We start from the raw sequence: 15,335 nt of genomic DNA on the forward strand, positions 1-15,335 counted from the left end.
ATAGAACGATTAATCGATCGACTGTGGCCAATTGTTATGCTTGCTCGTCGTGCCTAGAGCGGCGACCAAAGAAGCTACTACATATCGAAAGTCTACAGATTTGCATACAGGTAGCTGTCAAAAGGACATAAGCAGAGGTAAGTCAGGCACAGAGAAAGCCCTTCGTACGCCGGCCAGTCTGGCGCAATCGAACCACTCGTGATAATAACGGTCATGGTATATGCGTGACGACAGATAAGGCAGTAGATTTTGGGACGTACCAATCGGTATAGCTTCCAGCGAAGTCTACGGAACGTCCCAGCATTAAAATGTGGTCTGTGGCGCTGTTTGGAATTAATCAGGTCTGATAGCGTATCGACCTTACAGCCATAGTGTTCATAGGGTCTAGCCGGAATGCAAATCTGTTGATCGCATTTGATCATTTGTTCCGCTTGCGTGTCTAACTGGCGAACTTCGTTCCAGCGGATACGGTCTGCTCGTCTGAAAGCGGAGTCACTCCGATAGGTTGCCATTCAGATAAAGGGCGCAACCTATCCTTGAAAAAGTCACTTTACAATAGTGCATAAGGTTCCACTATCACTCTGTACGATATTACATGGCCATCGAGCTTGGAACAGGGGCCATCTGGCGGACACAGATAAAACGTGTAACAAACATGGCACGATGGACGCTCGTTATGATATTTCATTAGAGCTAGTGGATGCTATAACACGATCGATGTCGAGTTTAACCGCGATCTTTTTTATTGAACTGGCTTGCTTTCAGAAATTTTCCAAAGGTACGCCTAATTATATAGGCAGAAGGTGGTCTTCGAGTTCCTATCTTAATATAAGTTAACAATTCAGTTTTGCGTGAGCTGCCCATGTTCGCCCAGAGTGCGTAAGTAAGTTGGGTGCGGGTGATTTTCACAGCCTAATCTTACCTACGACTTTTGATGCGATGATTTATCAAGTTGAACACAGCTGCAGATATCTCGCAATTTTGATATACCCGTTCTGAAACAGAAATGAAATGAGTATATCCCAAAAAACTCTTAGATGAAAATCATTCACGAATGATTTTTTATGTTTAATAATGCACCGTCTCATTTGGGTGTTTTATAAGCCAAGCTTTCGCATTATGATGATATATATGTGATAATGATTTGAAAAGTCAGTCTATACATTGTTTTCAGGGATGAAAAATAGCCTTTTTTTTTTTCAATATCTTTTGTTGTTGTTTCTTATTTATTTAATCATATTTGAGAATTTTTTAAAAACTCTGTACAATTAATATGGTTCCATATTGATTCCATGTACCAGTTTCAGTGCACAGCTTTTCTATCAAATTAACGTTCAGTGGCGAAAAAAAAATGATAAAAAGCAGTTTAAGGCTAAAAATAATAACATGTCTGAAAATAATTTCACAGGCTGGCATGAGATGGTAGACGAAACTGAATGACTGTTTACACAAAATGTATCTTTTATATGGGGATTTTCTAAAATGTTTTCTTTATACAGAAAAAAAGTCTGAACGATTGTTGTTTTTTAATCCGCTATCTCCTTGTTCGACTTGTGTGTAGTAGAAATGCTAGCTCCGGATGTTTAATTGTAAAATTTTACTTATTTCAACCTTGTCGATGGCATAAGGTGCTAGAGATGTGAAGACTACAGTGCCACTAATAGAAAAAATTACCTACTTACAACAAAGGCGGCAAGATTTACCGAGATCGAAATTGTACCGATATGTTGACATTAGGCACTCTGTAGTACTATTAAATAAAGATCCAAACTAATAATAAAAATAATAATAATTTAGTAATAAAAATGAACAGAGATATTAATAGCCCTCTCAAACGTCAAACCCCTTTTACACACGCTCACGTAATAGTCTTTGATCATTTTAAGGAAGTCATTTCCGTAAATACTCAAACACTGAATACTACAAGCTGCCAGAAAAATATGTCGGTATGGTAGATAGCCATGAAATACGAAAAAGAATTAACAAATTACTTAATTTGCCATCCATCTCTACAATTACAGAAAACTGTTTTGCCTATAAGGTTCGGACGGACAGAATATTACATGACATCTTGATACATCGACATCGGGGTAACGCGGCAGAATATCGAAAGAATTGTTTGCTTCCTTTCAAACTTCTTTGCCACAACGCTACTAAGTTAATACAGCGATGCTAACCAGTGTTTATTATAAACTATCAGTGGTAAACGATACAGAACAAAGGCAGTTTGCGACCTTTGTGCTGTTTTAAATATAAAATGGCTTCGTAGAAATAGGTCCGTATGAGCTAGTTACAATTGTATGTACCAATATATGAGCGTAATCCAATGCGTTCTGTATCAATCAAGTTGATTCAGCTTCGGGTAACAATTATTGCTTCAGTCACTTTGAACACGCCGTACAGTCGTAGAAATGGCTAGGAGTGTTTAATATACCCTTTTATTACCATAGTCGCGGTTTTCGCCTCTGCCCGATCGACAGTCGAGCATTGGAAGCCCCTCATATTATGTTATGGGTCTACGGTGTAGACCCATACCGCTGCGGTGGGTATTAAATGATGAAGTTGTTGATAAATTAGCTCTGATTTCGATCTTTGAACATATTCATATATAATGGCGAATTTGGTCAATTTGTATTACGTTTAAGTGAAATTATAAGAATAAGATCGTAATGGTGATGATTAATTAAACGCTGAATTTAGTCAAACTAAAATAGTATAGGTTTTAGCAGATAATACGAAAAGCGATGTCGTTAGGTATCGGTTTGTTTGCCGCTCGAGATGATACAGAATAGGGCCCAACTTTGGACTGATTGTGGCCAACCGTCGTCACCCGGCATCTACGCTGCTCCAGTTACAAACGTGTGGCTGTATGTAAAAAAAAATCGAGCATACATGGCGAAAAATTCCGTTCCTAAACACTAACTTGTGTGTTCTACTAATTATTTTTCTGTGAGCGACTCTAAGCACACTACAACTGTGAGATGTATGACGCGGCAAATACATAACAACTTAGCGCGTGGTTGATCTTTGTCTTCGGCGATAACGCATTTCGCAGCGACTCTGAGTATCAAAGGAACCTGCCAATTTCTTTCATTGTTTAATAAGTGCATGTGGCTAACCGAATACAGAGCGACAGTGAAGATTTAGGAATGGTACAAAAGCCAGTGTTGTACGAAAGATCCAGCTTTCGGAACGGACACGAAGATAACGCATCGTCGGGTCGCCATGTAAAAAACCTCTTATTGTCACGTATCCTCGATACGCCAAAATGCTTACCAATGCTAACGCTCACGCACGGGCTGATCTCAGATGTCCGTCGGTGGCGCTGCTACTGCTGCTGTTGTCATGGCAACGACAGTAGTCATAAATGGATTGATCAATTGCGACTCAGAACAGATGCGTTCAAGCGTCGATGGTGAGTGTGGGCACAGCGGTAAAATAGCAATAAACGCGATGCGTACCTAGTAGCTTCGGTTTTTGCATCGGCGGTAATAGAGAAATGACTAATAACAGAACATTTCTTATTGCTCTTGGTTACTTACAAGACAATACAAGAATGAATGCGGTAATCGTGTTTATTAAAGCCACTTAAGGGAGTTCCGGGTAGTTCACAGAAGTTATCAATGTTCGGGTAGAACACAGATGTGGTTGCTATTACATTAATGAATCTAATATTCGTGTTGTGTTTATTATATGTTTGTTTATAGCTTGTCAGTTATTACTTTGTTATCGATTAGAAGTTTCGGTTTCAACCAGAGTATAAATAGGGCGGTGCAAAAGTCCGTTGGTAGCTTGAGAGTCTTAACTTTTCAATACCTGTACTGTATTTAGCTGTTTGTTAGCTGTATGTTTTAGGTAGTTTTTTCAAATTGTCAAGGCCAAAAAGTCTTTTCGCAGTTTTAAAAGATGTACCTAAAAAACAATATATATATAGGCTTGTAGATGGCTAAGCGAAGAGATGTTCGGATACGGATCACTCTCGTGGAGTTTATAAACGTTGAAAAGTTGTTCTGAGTTTTGTGGACATTTACAGCGGTAACAGACAACTAAGCGGTAGAAATTAATATTAGAAGCAGATTCATAAAGGACCACAATATAATTCGTAAAAAACAAGGCGTACTGCAAACTCTCGATGTATACTTTTGCAAAAATTTCAAAGTTTTTGACAAAAGTTAGCCTCAAATACAAAGACATTTTTCAGATACAGAAACAAGACTATTATGAGGAGATCGCTGTAACAGTAATAATTAAAACACAGTAAATGAATGAAGGTGAACATCTATATCCTGTTAATCCAGAAAAAAACTTTCCTTCGCTAAAATAAGAAAAAATACACCGTTCGATATACAATTAATTCGTTTCGCGTTATCGCTGTACATATTTATTTATTTTATCGTATCATTCAGCAAATATAGTTAAATAAATATTTACAATATTTTCTGTGTTGTGGTTATTATTTTTTCGTCGTTTTTTGGAGAGACTCCCCTCATCAGTTTAACGGAATCGGAGGAAGAATTAGGATAAAATTCACATATTCAGTTACATGGCACCTTCAAAGCACCATCCCAACATCTGCAGCTTAAATAAGTCGCTGATTCGCTCGGCGAGTTCTTATAATACAGCGATCAGCCTATAGAGAACTCCAGCTCATAGGGAAGCCATTGTCATCCCGCATCTTATCTCATCAATACTCCGCAATAAAAGCGAGCATTGAAAGAGCGCCTTAGTCGCAATCAAACAGGTTTTTTATTAAAAAAAAAAAAATAGTACGTTCTAGTTTTCCCATTCAGAACATTTGCTTCAATAATTTTTCTCGGTATCTTTCTCATCCACTATTGACATTTTGAAGTTCATTCAGTTTACCCAAACGCGGATGCCCCGACAACTGAGTTCCACTTTTCGATGATATGCCTTGCTGGATGCGGTCCCTTTTTACTTCGAAACCGCCTGTCGGCAATACTTTATAGCGTTCATTAAACTGGCCATTCGGGTGTATAGCTGGAGCCGGTGTTCAGAAGTGTCGTTATTTGTCGGGTCTTGAGCATAGAAATTGCAGGTTTGGCTAAAGCCGTGAAACGTCAGCGTGATAGGTCAAACGCGAACTCGAAATGTAGTAGTAACTTACACACAACGTTAAATCTGTTTCTTCTATATGACCGATGACAACTTATCCGTTCTGCCATGTCTGCGCTGTGTACCGTTTTGCATACGGTTGGATGCAAATTTTCCGTTTCCATTCCGTTAGAAGAAAAAAACAGTGGCTATTTTGTTTTTTTTTTTGCGGACAACCAGCTGACTGAGTGCGTCTCTGTGGGTTTTTGCCGCCAGTATGAATTCGACTAACATCCATATGCACTAGTCAAAAAGCCGGTCTGGTTTAACTTCATGTATTAGCCACTAGCCAATCAACGAATAGGGACACATCAGAAATAGCTCATCAGAAGTAGTAGAGGGGTGCTGCTGCAATAGGCGATTGCTGGTGGGGCTGTTAGATATCGACGAAAGCGTCACTGCGTCTGTTATTGAATCTTTCTCTAACAACATAGCAATCCTTTATTGAAACAGCTTTCTTCTGACTCGACACAAGGACGCTAGCCTCCGCTAACTCATTGGTTGTAATAATTAATTATGAGCCTGATAAACGTTAGGTGCTAAAAGGGAGAAGTCAGAACAGAAATCAAGAAAAAAATCCTGAAATCCGGCAAACGCTGCGATCGTCGTTGACCATAGAATCTGCCTTGTTTAGTATTAGCTGACCAATACTTGTTGAGGCGATAAAAATCGAATATTGAAATTAAGGCTCGTTAACCATGTTAATCACTGATCTCTAATGTGGTTTTATATGTTTATATCGTTCTTCAATAATACGCAGGCATATAAACGAATTGCAAAGAAAATAATGTCGGAAACTTTTGAAGACTGAGCACGCTATGCACAGAGCTGTGTATTTTTCTTACACGTTGATTAATTAGTCTCTCCTGTAATCGTAGATGTTATTTCTGCCTTCGTAGCTCCTTGCTGAAGTTTGTTGTTGACCTATTGTATCGAGTCTACTCTTGATGAAACTATACCTCGCATCATCACTGAAACGTGGAGAGAGGTGGACTTCGAGCGCGTTGTTAGCAGGTTCGTCTTGACAGAGACGTCTAATGTTTGGCTAATTGCATCGAATGCGCGAAGTCGCACTGCGGCCGTAAACGTGTCAATCCATTATAGAAGTAATTCTATTACATAGGTGCAAACCTCACTTAGCCTCTAAAACAACTAGTCAGCAATCAAGGCGGAAAAAAGTCACACTAGAATACGTAAATAGAGCACTCTTAGTTAAAACAACTTTAAAACCGATTGCCCTGTGATCAGGCCACGTGAAAAATACATCCCGAGTTGTCATCTTCATCTTAGTAACGAATGGAGAGCACTTCGTTTATAGAGCTATAGAATACTTTGTGTGAGACATCCATAGCTTGTGGTTTTATGCCTCAGTCACTGATTGGTTAATAAATACTTGAACGAGTCACGATTGCCGATTTCCTATCAAATGTTGTGTGTATATTTTTAGTTGCGCCATTTAGCTCGTGCCAGTTACTTTCTCGGCTCCTTACTCCTAAGTCGTTGGATCCTCTGCGAACTCGAAGGTGGTCTATCAACGAGGGATTTTCCTGTCTTCGTGTCCACTTCGATCGTGCCTTCGGCCAGGGGTCCTTTATCCTCGACAGCTGGAGGCGGTGATGGATTGGAAGAGGTCTGAAGCGCTGGCGGGGTTACGTATCGAGGCGGCGCGTATGGCGGGAACTTCGGCACCAGAATGGTTCCTGCCTCTCCATATACCCAGCCTTGGTTCTCCTTGTAAATCGGACCCCACAGTTTGGCCTGGGCAACCTGGTCCCTAGGAAGGCCCTCAGGGATGGTCTGATTTTCCAGAGGAATGGGCAGCGCGACAAAGTTCCATGACCCATCTCCATTCTGCTGGGGGCTCAAGCCGAACCCGCTGTAAAACCCCGGATAGCCTGCCGCGACATGAAAGCCGGGATTCGTAAAGGCATTGGTCGAAAAGCTATTTGTGAAGAATGGATCAAGCGGAGACGAGGCGAGGAAGATGTTCTCACTACGCCGACCGCCACTACTGCTCTGAGTTTGTTCTATATGGGTCACTGCATGAGCTGCGCCCTGATTTGGTGGGCCATACAAGTCCGCTGGATGCGGCTCGCGTGGCGATCCGTGAGTAAGAACCGGCCCATGCGGTACCTGAATCTGCGCCGAAACTGCTCCCAAGCTGGCCAAAATCACAGTCACCAACATGTTGCTACGAGGCCCAACAGGTGTTTACACCAAAAAAGTTCTGTAATGCAAAATTTTTTTTGCCCTTACAGAAAGGTCAGGCAGTTTCTCTTCTTTTATCAACGCCACAACGATGGCCTGAATTTCTCAACCTGTTATGTTCTTTTCTGAAGGTGCGCAACAAGACTAAAGCTACGCGCAACCGAAGCAAATGGTGTTTAGAGCGCCATAAATGTTGATTTTAAGTTGCCCTCGCCGTTAATTTGCGGCCCTCACCGGGCGTCCGCATAGGGCAACCACTGCATCAGAGTATGAATTTTCCGGCTACTACTACTGCTGCTATTGCTGTTGCTACTGGTCGTTCTTCATTGGGTGTTTGCTGTTGGGAGGTGGGCATCGGGTGATAGGGGCTTTTGTCCGCAATCAATTGTGATGCGGAATCTATACGATAGATTCTGTAAGGCTGATGTGAAAACATTGGCTGGTTTTGCTTTCCATTTTTTAGCTTAGCAAGCAAGCATATGGCTGTTCTATACCGTGTAATAAATGTGGGCTGCAAGAATAACGCTAGTCGCTTATTAATATGGATAAGCTGTAGCCTTATTATTATATATAGATAAAAGTTTACGACCTAAAACTAGGTAGGTTTTAGGTCGTAAACTTTTATTATGAAGACAACCAGCGCTGAGAGTTCGTGGTCGTCTTCTAAAAATATATATTGATATATTATATATCATTTTTTTAAAATAAAAAAACGTCTGTAATATTCCAAAATAAAATTACTCGCCCTAACTGCGCGTCTCAATCTCTGAATCTAAGAGTCTTCGTCATAAATTGCCCATTATCTACAGTACTAAAACTAAAGTGCCACCAAAGTATAGCCCAGGCACAATATTGATTTTATAGAACAGTACATAAACATACGGAACGATTTTTTCCAGATATGATACTCAATTAATCTATAATCACTAGCTTACACACCTATACAGACATAAAATAGACAAAATAAACCAATTTAACACCAACAATCATCGTACTGTCGACCGTAAACGGTATTCTATTGGAAATCTTCTTGCGAACATAAATCAATTTACCTGCATTGTCCGGCAGTGTAACACGTAATCTGGCTAGTGACAAATTAGTTAATTTAATCATAAGTCATAAGGTTCCTAAGACCTTACCTAGCTCCTGCTCTTGTAGAGCTTTCAGTCCTTAACAGATTAAGAAAAGTGCTTCTTTAATCATTATAATGATTAAGAGTGCTAATAAGATTACGCGTTTCGTATTTAAGACGAGAGAAGATCCAGATCCCGGTTGCACCACCATCACCAAATAGCAACACCAACGTCTTTTATTACTATCGAATTGTATTTAAGCCGTAAGTCTTCTCTCGTCAGGCTTACGTTATCACTGATTCTATTGCGGGGTTTCACCGGCTACAAGAACCCAGTGCAAATTCGTGAATCAGTGTAAGGATACGTCATGCAACGAGGCATACAAAAGGACCGATCAGTGCGACGTGATGAAAGGCAGACGCGGTCATGCGCGCCGGCTCGTTTTTCCTCTTTTGGGTTTCTTTGTATCCCTCAGGATACTCTGAACTCCCGTACAGACACGGCTATGACGCGAAACAGAAAGGCGGATTCCGCCTATATATATTTTTCCCACGTGCCCATTCATCCATTGTATTACCAATATATAAATAATAGACTCAACAGATATTTAAATCATCAGCCGCCATCATTCACCGTCGTATATGTGCAGATTATCGACAGATTAGCACGACTGATTAAAAACGTATGTAAATTACTAGCCATAATTCATCTCGCAAGAAAATACCATTAGCCAATATTCTTTTTCCGTTATAATCACAACAAAACAATGGGTAACGTGCTAATTTTCAGTTTATTCGTTACTGACCTTAAATGAATCATACCGTTCGTAAAAGATCATTCGCGTATGCGTTAAATGTATTTGGTCTCGGTCGACGTTATGTTGATTTGAGCCGGCCCCTATTGAGGCCTGCGATCATTTTTGGAGCATCTACATCGGACAGGTGTCAAACCGACGTGTTGGGCACTGGCCAAACCTTTCTGGGACCCGACTATGCGACATCGTTGACGCTAGTATATAGTGTTCTGGTATCCTCAAGGTCACATTTGACCACAGCTTGAATTGAGTGAAGGGACAAATATAAGGATACGACAGGCAGAGAAACGCGGTACAGTCAACCAGCTTCGAATCAGGCTCGTGTACCAGGACAGAGAGTGACAAACAAACAAGGATATAAACGTGCTATCAGAAATGATTGCCAGTAGATCTACTTTGCGTAAATTTTATAGATATGGAATACGGTACAGATTAGCGTATGAGTCGCTTTTATTTAACTACTTAGTTGATTAGAGGCTGGTGTTCATCTGATGATATCTGATCTGGCTTTTAGTGACTTTTTTTATTCGGTACCCCATCATAATCTGTATGGCGGGCGTTAAGAGCTTAATTTTTGTTAGCCAGAAGACGTTATTAGCGCACTACTTCGTCATCTGGCCATAGCTGAAATAATGAAGCACGATTATACAAAACAGCTTTCCCTATATCGGATTTTCTGATTTTTTTTTTTCAAACCGACCGAGTCGTTGAATAGTTTATCATAAAGTAATATCATATAGTCTTCACTTACATTCGGCATCCTTTTCCAATTTGAATATGCTGCAGTGACATCCACAAAAAAAATTGTCCTGTAGTGGCTAGTATATAATTGATTTTGACGGAAGCTATTTATGTTAGCCTTGGCAGATTTCCGGTCTATTGTGTTTATAATAATGACAAGTTTCATTTTTGGAGTGCATCCTCGAAGCTTGTTCCCTCAAAAACTTCATGGAACAAGAAGAACTCAATGTTAGCTATACTCTGTTCGTGTTATATCTTCATCAGTCGAAGCTGATAATTGTACTATAGCTTTATCGAATGTTGTTTATAAGCTTTGACAACAAGTATGTTCTGTTTTTATTAGCAGCATAGCTCGAAAACAACATCTCTGTCTGTTAAAACGTCAATATTTACCACGATTCGAACCGCCCAGACACCTTCACCAACTAGAATGTAATTCACCTTTGCTGGCTCATCATTGTTGGTTGCCGTTCGATGCCAAAAGCAGTATCTGATAGTGTAACTATAAAATCTGAGAGTAAATAGAAGACTGATAGTTTGATTATGCTCTCATCTTTTTGTGTCTGGTCTATCTAAAGGTAAACTGTTTGTGTTTAGAAGAGGCAGACGCTTTCCATAGAATAAACTGCACCTGGAAATTTTCTGAATTTTCATGAGTTATTAAACAATCGTTTTTTTTTTTCATTTTACAACGTAGTATTTAGGGTTACTAAATATAGGGGCAGTTCTCGCTTTTTAATTTTCACTCTTTTATACAAAGTAACGGTAGGGAAATAATCGCCTTAAGGTAGTTGATTTGAATATGGTGAACGACGCATCAGTTCGTTCAAATATCTATTGAACGTGGCCAAAGCTTGAATTTGACGCTTGAATTGGGTCGGCGCCTTGAAGTTTCGGTTAAATACTTTCTGGTCGTTGGATTTGCCTGGTTGGTATATGTCGACTTGGGTGAGCAGGTAACTTATTAAATCGATAAATAGTGGGCGATAAACATTTAGTAGAACGTTTAGATGTAGAAATACCATGATATATTACTATAAATAGACTGGCCCATAGGGTATACAATTAATGGCTGATTAAGAGAGATCTGCTCCACACATCAGTCCTGTAAATAACTGTACGCTAACAAATTCATGAAATCCGAATAATGGAAACGTTCACGCGAGATATCAACGTTTTGCATTGCGGAAGCCAAAATTACTACAGCTGCTAGAGCCTTATTGGAGCTTGTGGATGGACATCTGATTGAACTTATCAATTAAATGAAAGATATGATTAAATGCATCGACAACGACGTAAATGTAGTTATGCGCATTGGCTAGAAAATACAGATTTTTTTTTAGATGCAACACAAATTCTAAACACTTAATGACGTCCAAAAAACTAACAGGAAGATATAAACTTAATATGATGAGAAATACATGACCCCTTTAACTCTCAACGACTAGTTTCACTCGCGAGGTCGACTACGGAGCTTGTAGCAAGACCGGATCATGAGAAAACGTTAAAAATTACACAGTTGAACTATGAAGAAGCTGCAACTCGGGCACTCATTTACCCAGAAGCTCTGGAGAGTATAGACACCTTTGTGTTAACGGAGATTTGGGCAACTAGCTTTTTAAACTTCGCTCGTTTCTATTCTGTGCACTGCAATCAATAATAACGGACCAGGCCGTCCTAGTGGAAGTATTTTCGTCTTCTACAACCACAAGGTAGGCGAGCTCACCCCGTTCCTAGTTAAAAAGAGATAACAAGGTTAAGTTTCATAGTAAGAATCATTCATTGTCAAAAGGTGCAAGCATTCGTGCTCACGTAGCAATGGCGATAGACCTCATTGTCCAAGCAGAAACCTGCGCAGACTGTCCAGTGCATAGCTTCATCGCTATGTCTAGATATAGACAAACTCTAAGGAAGCAACCACAAAGTTCTTCCCGTATTTGATCCGGCAAATGTCAAAGCCTACGCCCACCATCTAGCCGAAATTTTTTAGTCTACAGTACAGCTTTTCCGTACGCCCAGAAACATAGCTGGTGGTTTAACTAAACATATATATATATATTTGCAGCTTTGCCTGAAGGCTCCAGACGGTCTTCAGGCTTATGGCCAAGGTACAGCCTGACTTATAACTTTTACCCTCCGCTTTTAAGACTATCTGTCTAAAATAGTGAAACAGAAGCAACTATACCTTGGACGGCCAGGGTTCCATTTGACCGCCGATGTAAAACGTTAATGAGAACGGTTACTAACGCAACGCCAATTCAGCGACTTTTCCGGTTAGCTTTCTGTTCTTCGTAAATAATTTTTCGCGGATATTTGTGTCAAAAAATATGGTGTGCTATTTTTCGCCGGATCACAGGAAGAGAGTATCCCAGTACTTCAACAAGACTTCGCAATATAGGGATCAATGTAATATCTTAATAGCCCACACAATAAGAGAGCCGCCGGTTAAGAGAAAGTCTACAACGAACGTTTCCAAATCGTCGTCGTTTTGTTGCCGCGTTTGACTGCACTATCCAATAAATACATACCGGTACATTTCCTGTCCAATGGAGGTCGTAAACAAGAAAGCGATCCGGACGCGCCGACATGGGGACCGATGTAAAAGGTTTTTGTTATAAACACACAGAGACAGCGTACACGTCCTTTTAATGAAGCATATGGGTTCCGGAAAAAAACGCTTCACAGGAACATGCAGGATCCTGATGTCCGATGTCAACAAAGCACCGGCCACGCCGCGCAACGCGCTAAAAAGTCGAGTTAACTGTCCTTGACTCAGCGTTTTGAAACAAGACTCTCCTTACGCTGGCCGAAATAGGCGTTTCTATGAATGTGCTCAACCGTCTCGCCGCAGTTCTGCAGAAGAGCAGAATATCCATCGATGACGAAATGGCCGAACTTGCGCTCTTTCCGCAGGCAACTGGCGTTGTTCACGGAAATAACCCAAGCCCATCTTATTGAAGGGTCTCCCTGATCGAGTAAGAGGGCCAAGAAAATCAATCGCACTCTATTCTTATGCAGACGACATAATGATGTATGAGACGAGTAAGTTCGAAATGCAACAGTTTCTAGCTCGATTTCGTGTGCCAGTCACAAATGTGCCACACACAGACGATAAACCTGAGCAAAACGGATGCGATGGAATTTTGAAGGGAAGACAGGACTGCGGCCACTGACGCCTTGTATTTTGTCAAATCACATCTTGCCTATCCATACCTATTTCCGCACTTGAAGTTGCTCTCTTCCACCAACGGCAGAAGTTTCATTGTATACGTTACTGCAAGATGCAGGAAGACATGCATCGTTTGAGAATATCTTACGGTGGTGAACCTGGAATAGTTGATATGCGTCAAAGTCTCCTTCCTCAAAAGAGCACCAGGACTGCGCATAGTGATCTGAAACCACCTCGCGTATCATTTAACCGACACACCACTACTATTCAAGATCATACGTCGTCACTCTGAGCTATCAGCACCCGAAGCCTTTAAGGTGAACTTTAGGAGTTAAGGATAAATATTTGATTCGAAAAGATTTCCTGAATTTTCTTTGCTACGGATACGATGAGGGACAACGGGTGTAAATAGACGATTCGGCTAAACAGACGTACCGTCATTCGCTTTCCCGCATATAAATTCTATCTTACACTCTGCAGGAAACCAGGTTTTCAGCAACTTGATCATACGAGATGCTCCAGATACGGAAGAAATAACGGTAAATGTCATGCTTTTTTTTAGAACCTCGAAAATGCTTTGAGAAAATAAGTTTTCTAAACTTAACAAGAATGACGCACACTGTTTTAAGCTATTCGATCTTCGACTATTATGGCTATTGGGGCTATTTATGAAGTTTTTATGAAACTTTTAACTAATATCAGCAAAGCGAATGAATAATTTGATTGATAAGATCTTGTAGACATTATTCATTTCTCAATTATCCACTGTATCTGTATGGAATTACTGCAAGTTACACATTAACAGGCCTATAAAAAAGGGTTATAACCTGTGAAGCTCTTCCTATAGGCCTGTCACTGTACTGAATTAAGTTTCGCTCTATACAATTTTTAAACATATCTCACTGCTTTAGCCGGGGCATGATTTATGCTCAAAAGTTATTTTCTTACTATTTACTAACCCTCTGATGCTGATGATGTAGTTGTGAGTGGTCTTAAATAGAGTTTTAATTTATGACAATTCTAATAAATTACCTAATGTTGCAACTGGAATCGAACTTTTACGAAACTACTTTTACGTACGTATCTATGAAAGACGACATGCAACGGTGAGTTCGCATCGTTAACAGGAAACAAAAATATCTCTCACAAAATGAATATTCCTGTTGTACAGAGGTCTATCTCAACGCGAACGGAATATTTGCCTTTTTCATACCACCGCATGTTCAATTAACAGTTCTACAAGTCTTTTAGCGTCATTTGATGCGTATGAGCGTGCTCTAAGTCCGCTTCTGTCAAGAAAAAATCGAGAAAAATCTAGGGACAAAATACATATTAAATGTAGAGATTTGCAAATATTTAGATAATTACCGCAATGCGTGATGGATTAAGTACTAGACACATAACTAAATAATTATCCATTAATTATAATCATTATTTATGGTCCATTGTATCAACCTTGTTTATCCTGATCATTCGTTTCATGGTATTCGTTTTTCGCTTTATCCCTTTCCCGCTTCCTTGGTAAAAATATGTGTCAGTTAGTTAATCTACTTACGGACTATATATAGCAAAGCTCACGAGCACACCTACCTTTAGTGTTTAATACTACATCTCACTGTTGTATTATTTATTTTTTCGTAATTTTCATCTGCCAGTAGACGGTAAAATCTCGTCTATGTAGAGCATCGATTTGTCCGAGAATTAAACGTTTGAATGATGCTAGAGTCGCTCGGTTAGGGGCTTCCGCGCTGAAATATATGCCAAATGTAAATGGAGCAAACATGCGTAGAGTAAGTGCCAGATATTTGAATTTATTTGAAATAGCTGAGCAAAACAGACGGAGACAAAATGTGTTAGAAATTGATTTGCAGGAAAGCAAATAGTGTATTTGTGGTAGGAATTTGTCTGGCTTCGGAAATTAGATTTTGCGCAATATAGACGCGAATTTCGAAAAGTAGTACGTCGTTAGCCTGCATATGCGTTTCCATCTGTCGTTTTCTTTTTACCTATCTTGTAGTTTTTAAGGAACAATCAAAAAAAGACACCCTATACATAATGCCTATGTGTGTTTCGGACAATTATGTATGGCCCAACATTGACTAGACATAACCTATTATGGGGCAAACTATGTGTATGTGTATTCTATATAGAATTAGATAGAAGTCCATATTTTTTGTCTTGAAAGTTTGTGGACCCCTTATATAATATATATATATAT

General features: G+C 39.9%; 1 long non-coding RNA gene across 1 annotated transcript in view; it reads right to left on the reverse strand.

Moving 5' to 3' along the window:
• Positions 1-318: 318 nt before the first annotated feature.
• LOC147757886 (uncharacterized) overlaps positions 319-15,335 on the reverse strand; it is an 18,014-nt gene continuing 2,997 nt past the window's right edge. The window contains exons 3-4 of the long non-coding RNA XR_015321038.1: positions 14,708-14,865; positions 319-995 (exon numbers count right to left, since the gene is read on the reverse strand). This is a non-coding gene — a long non-coding RNA (uncharacterized LOC147757886). The remainder of the gene's footprint in view (positions 996-14,707; positions 14,866-15,335) is intronic.

This window comes from Varroa destructor, unplaced genomic scaffold, assembly GCF_002443255.2.
Source record: "Varroa destructor unplaced genomic scaffold, Vdes_3.0 BEIS01000002.1, whole genome shotgun sequence".
NCBI classification, from domain to species: Eukaryota; Metazoa; Arthropoda; class Arachnida; order Mesostigmata; family Varroidae; genus Varroa; species Varroa destructor.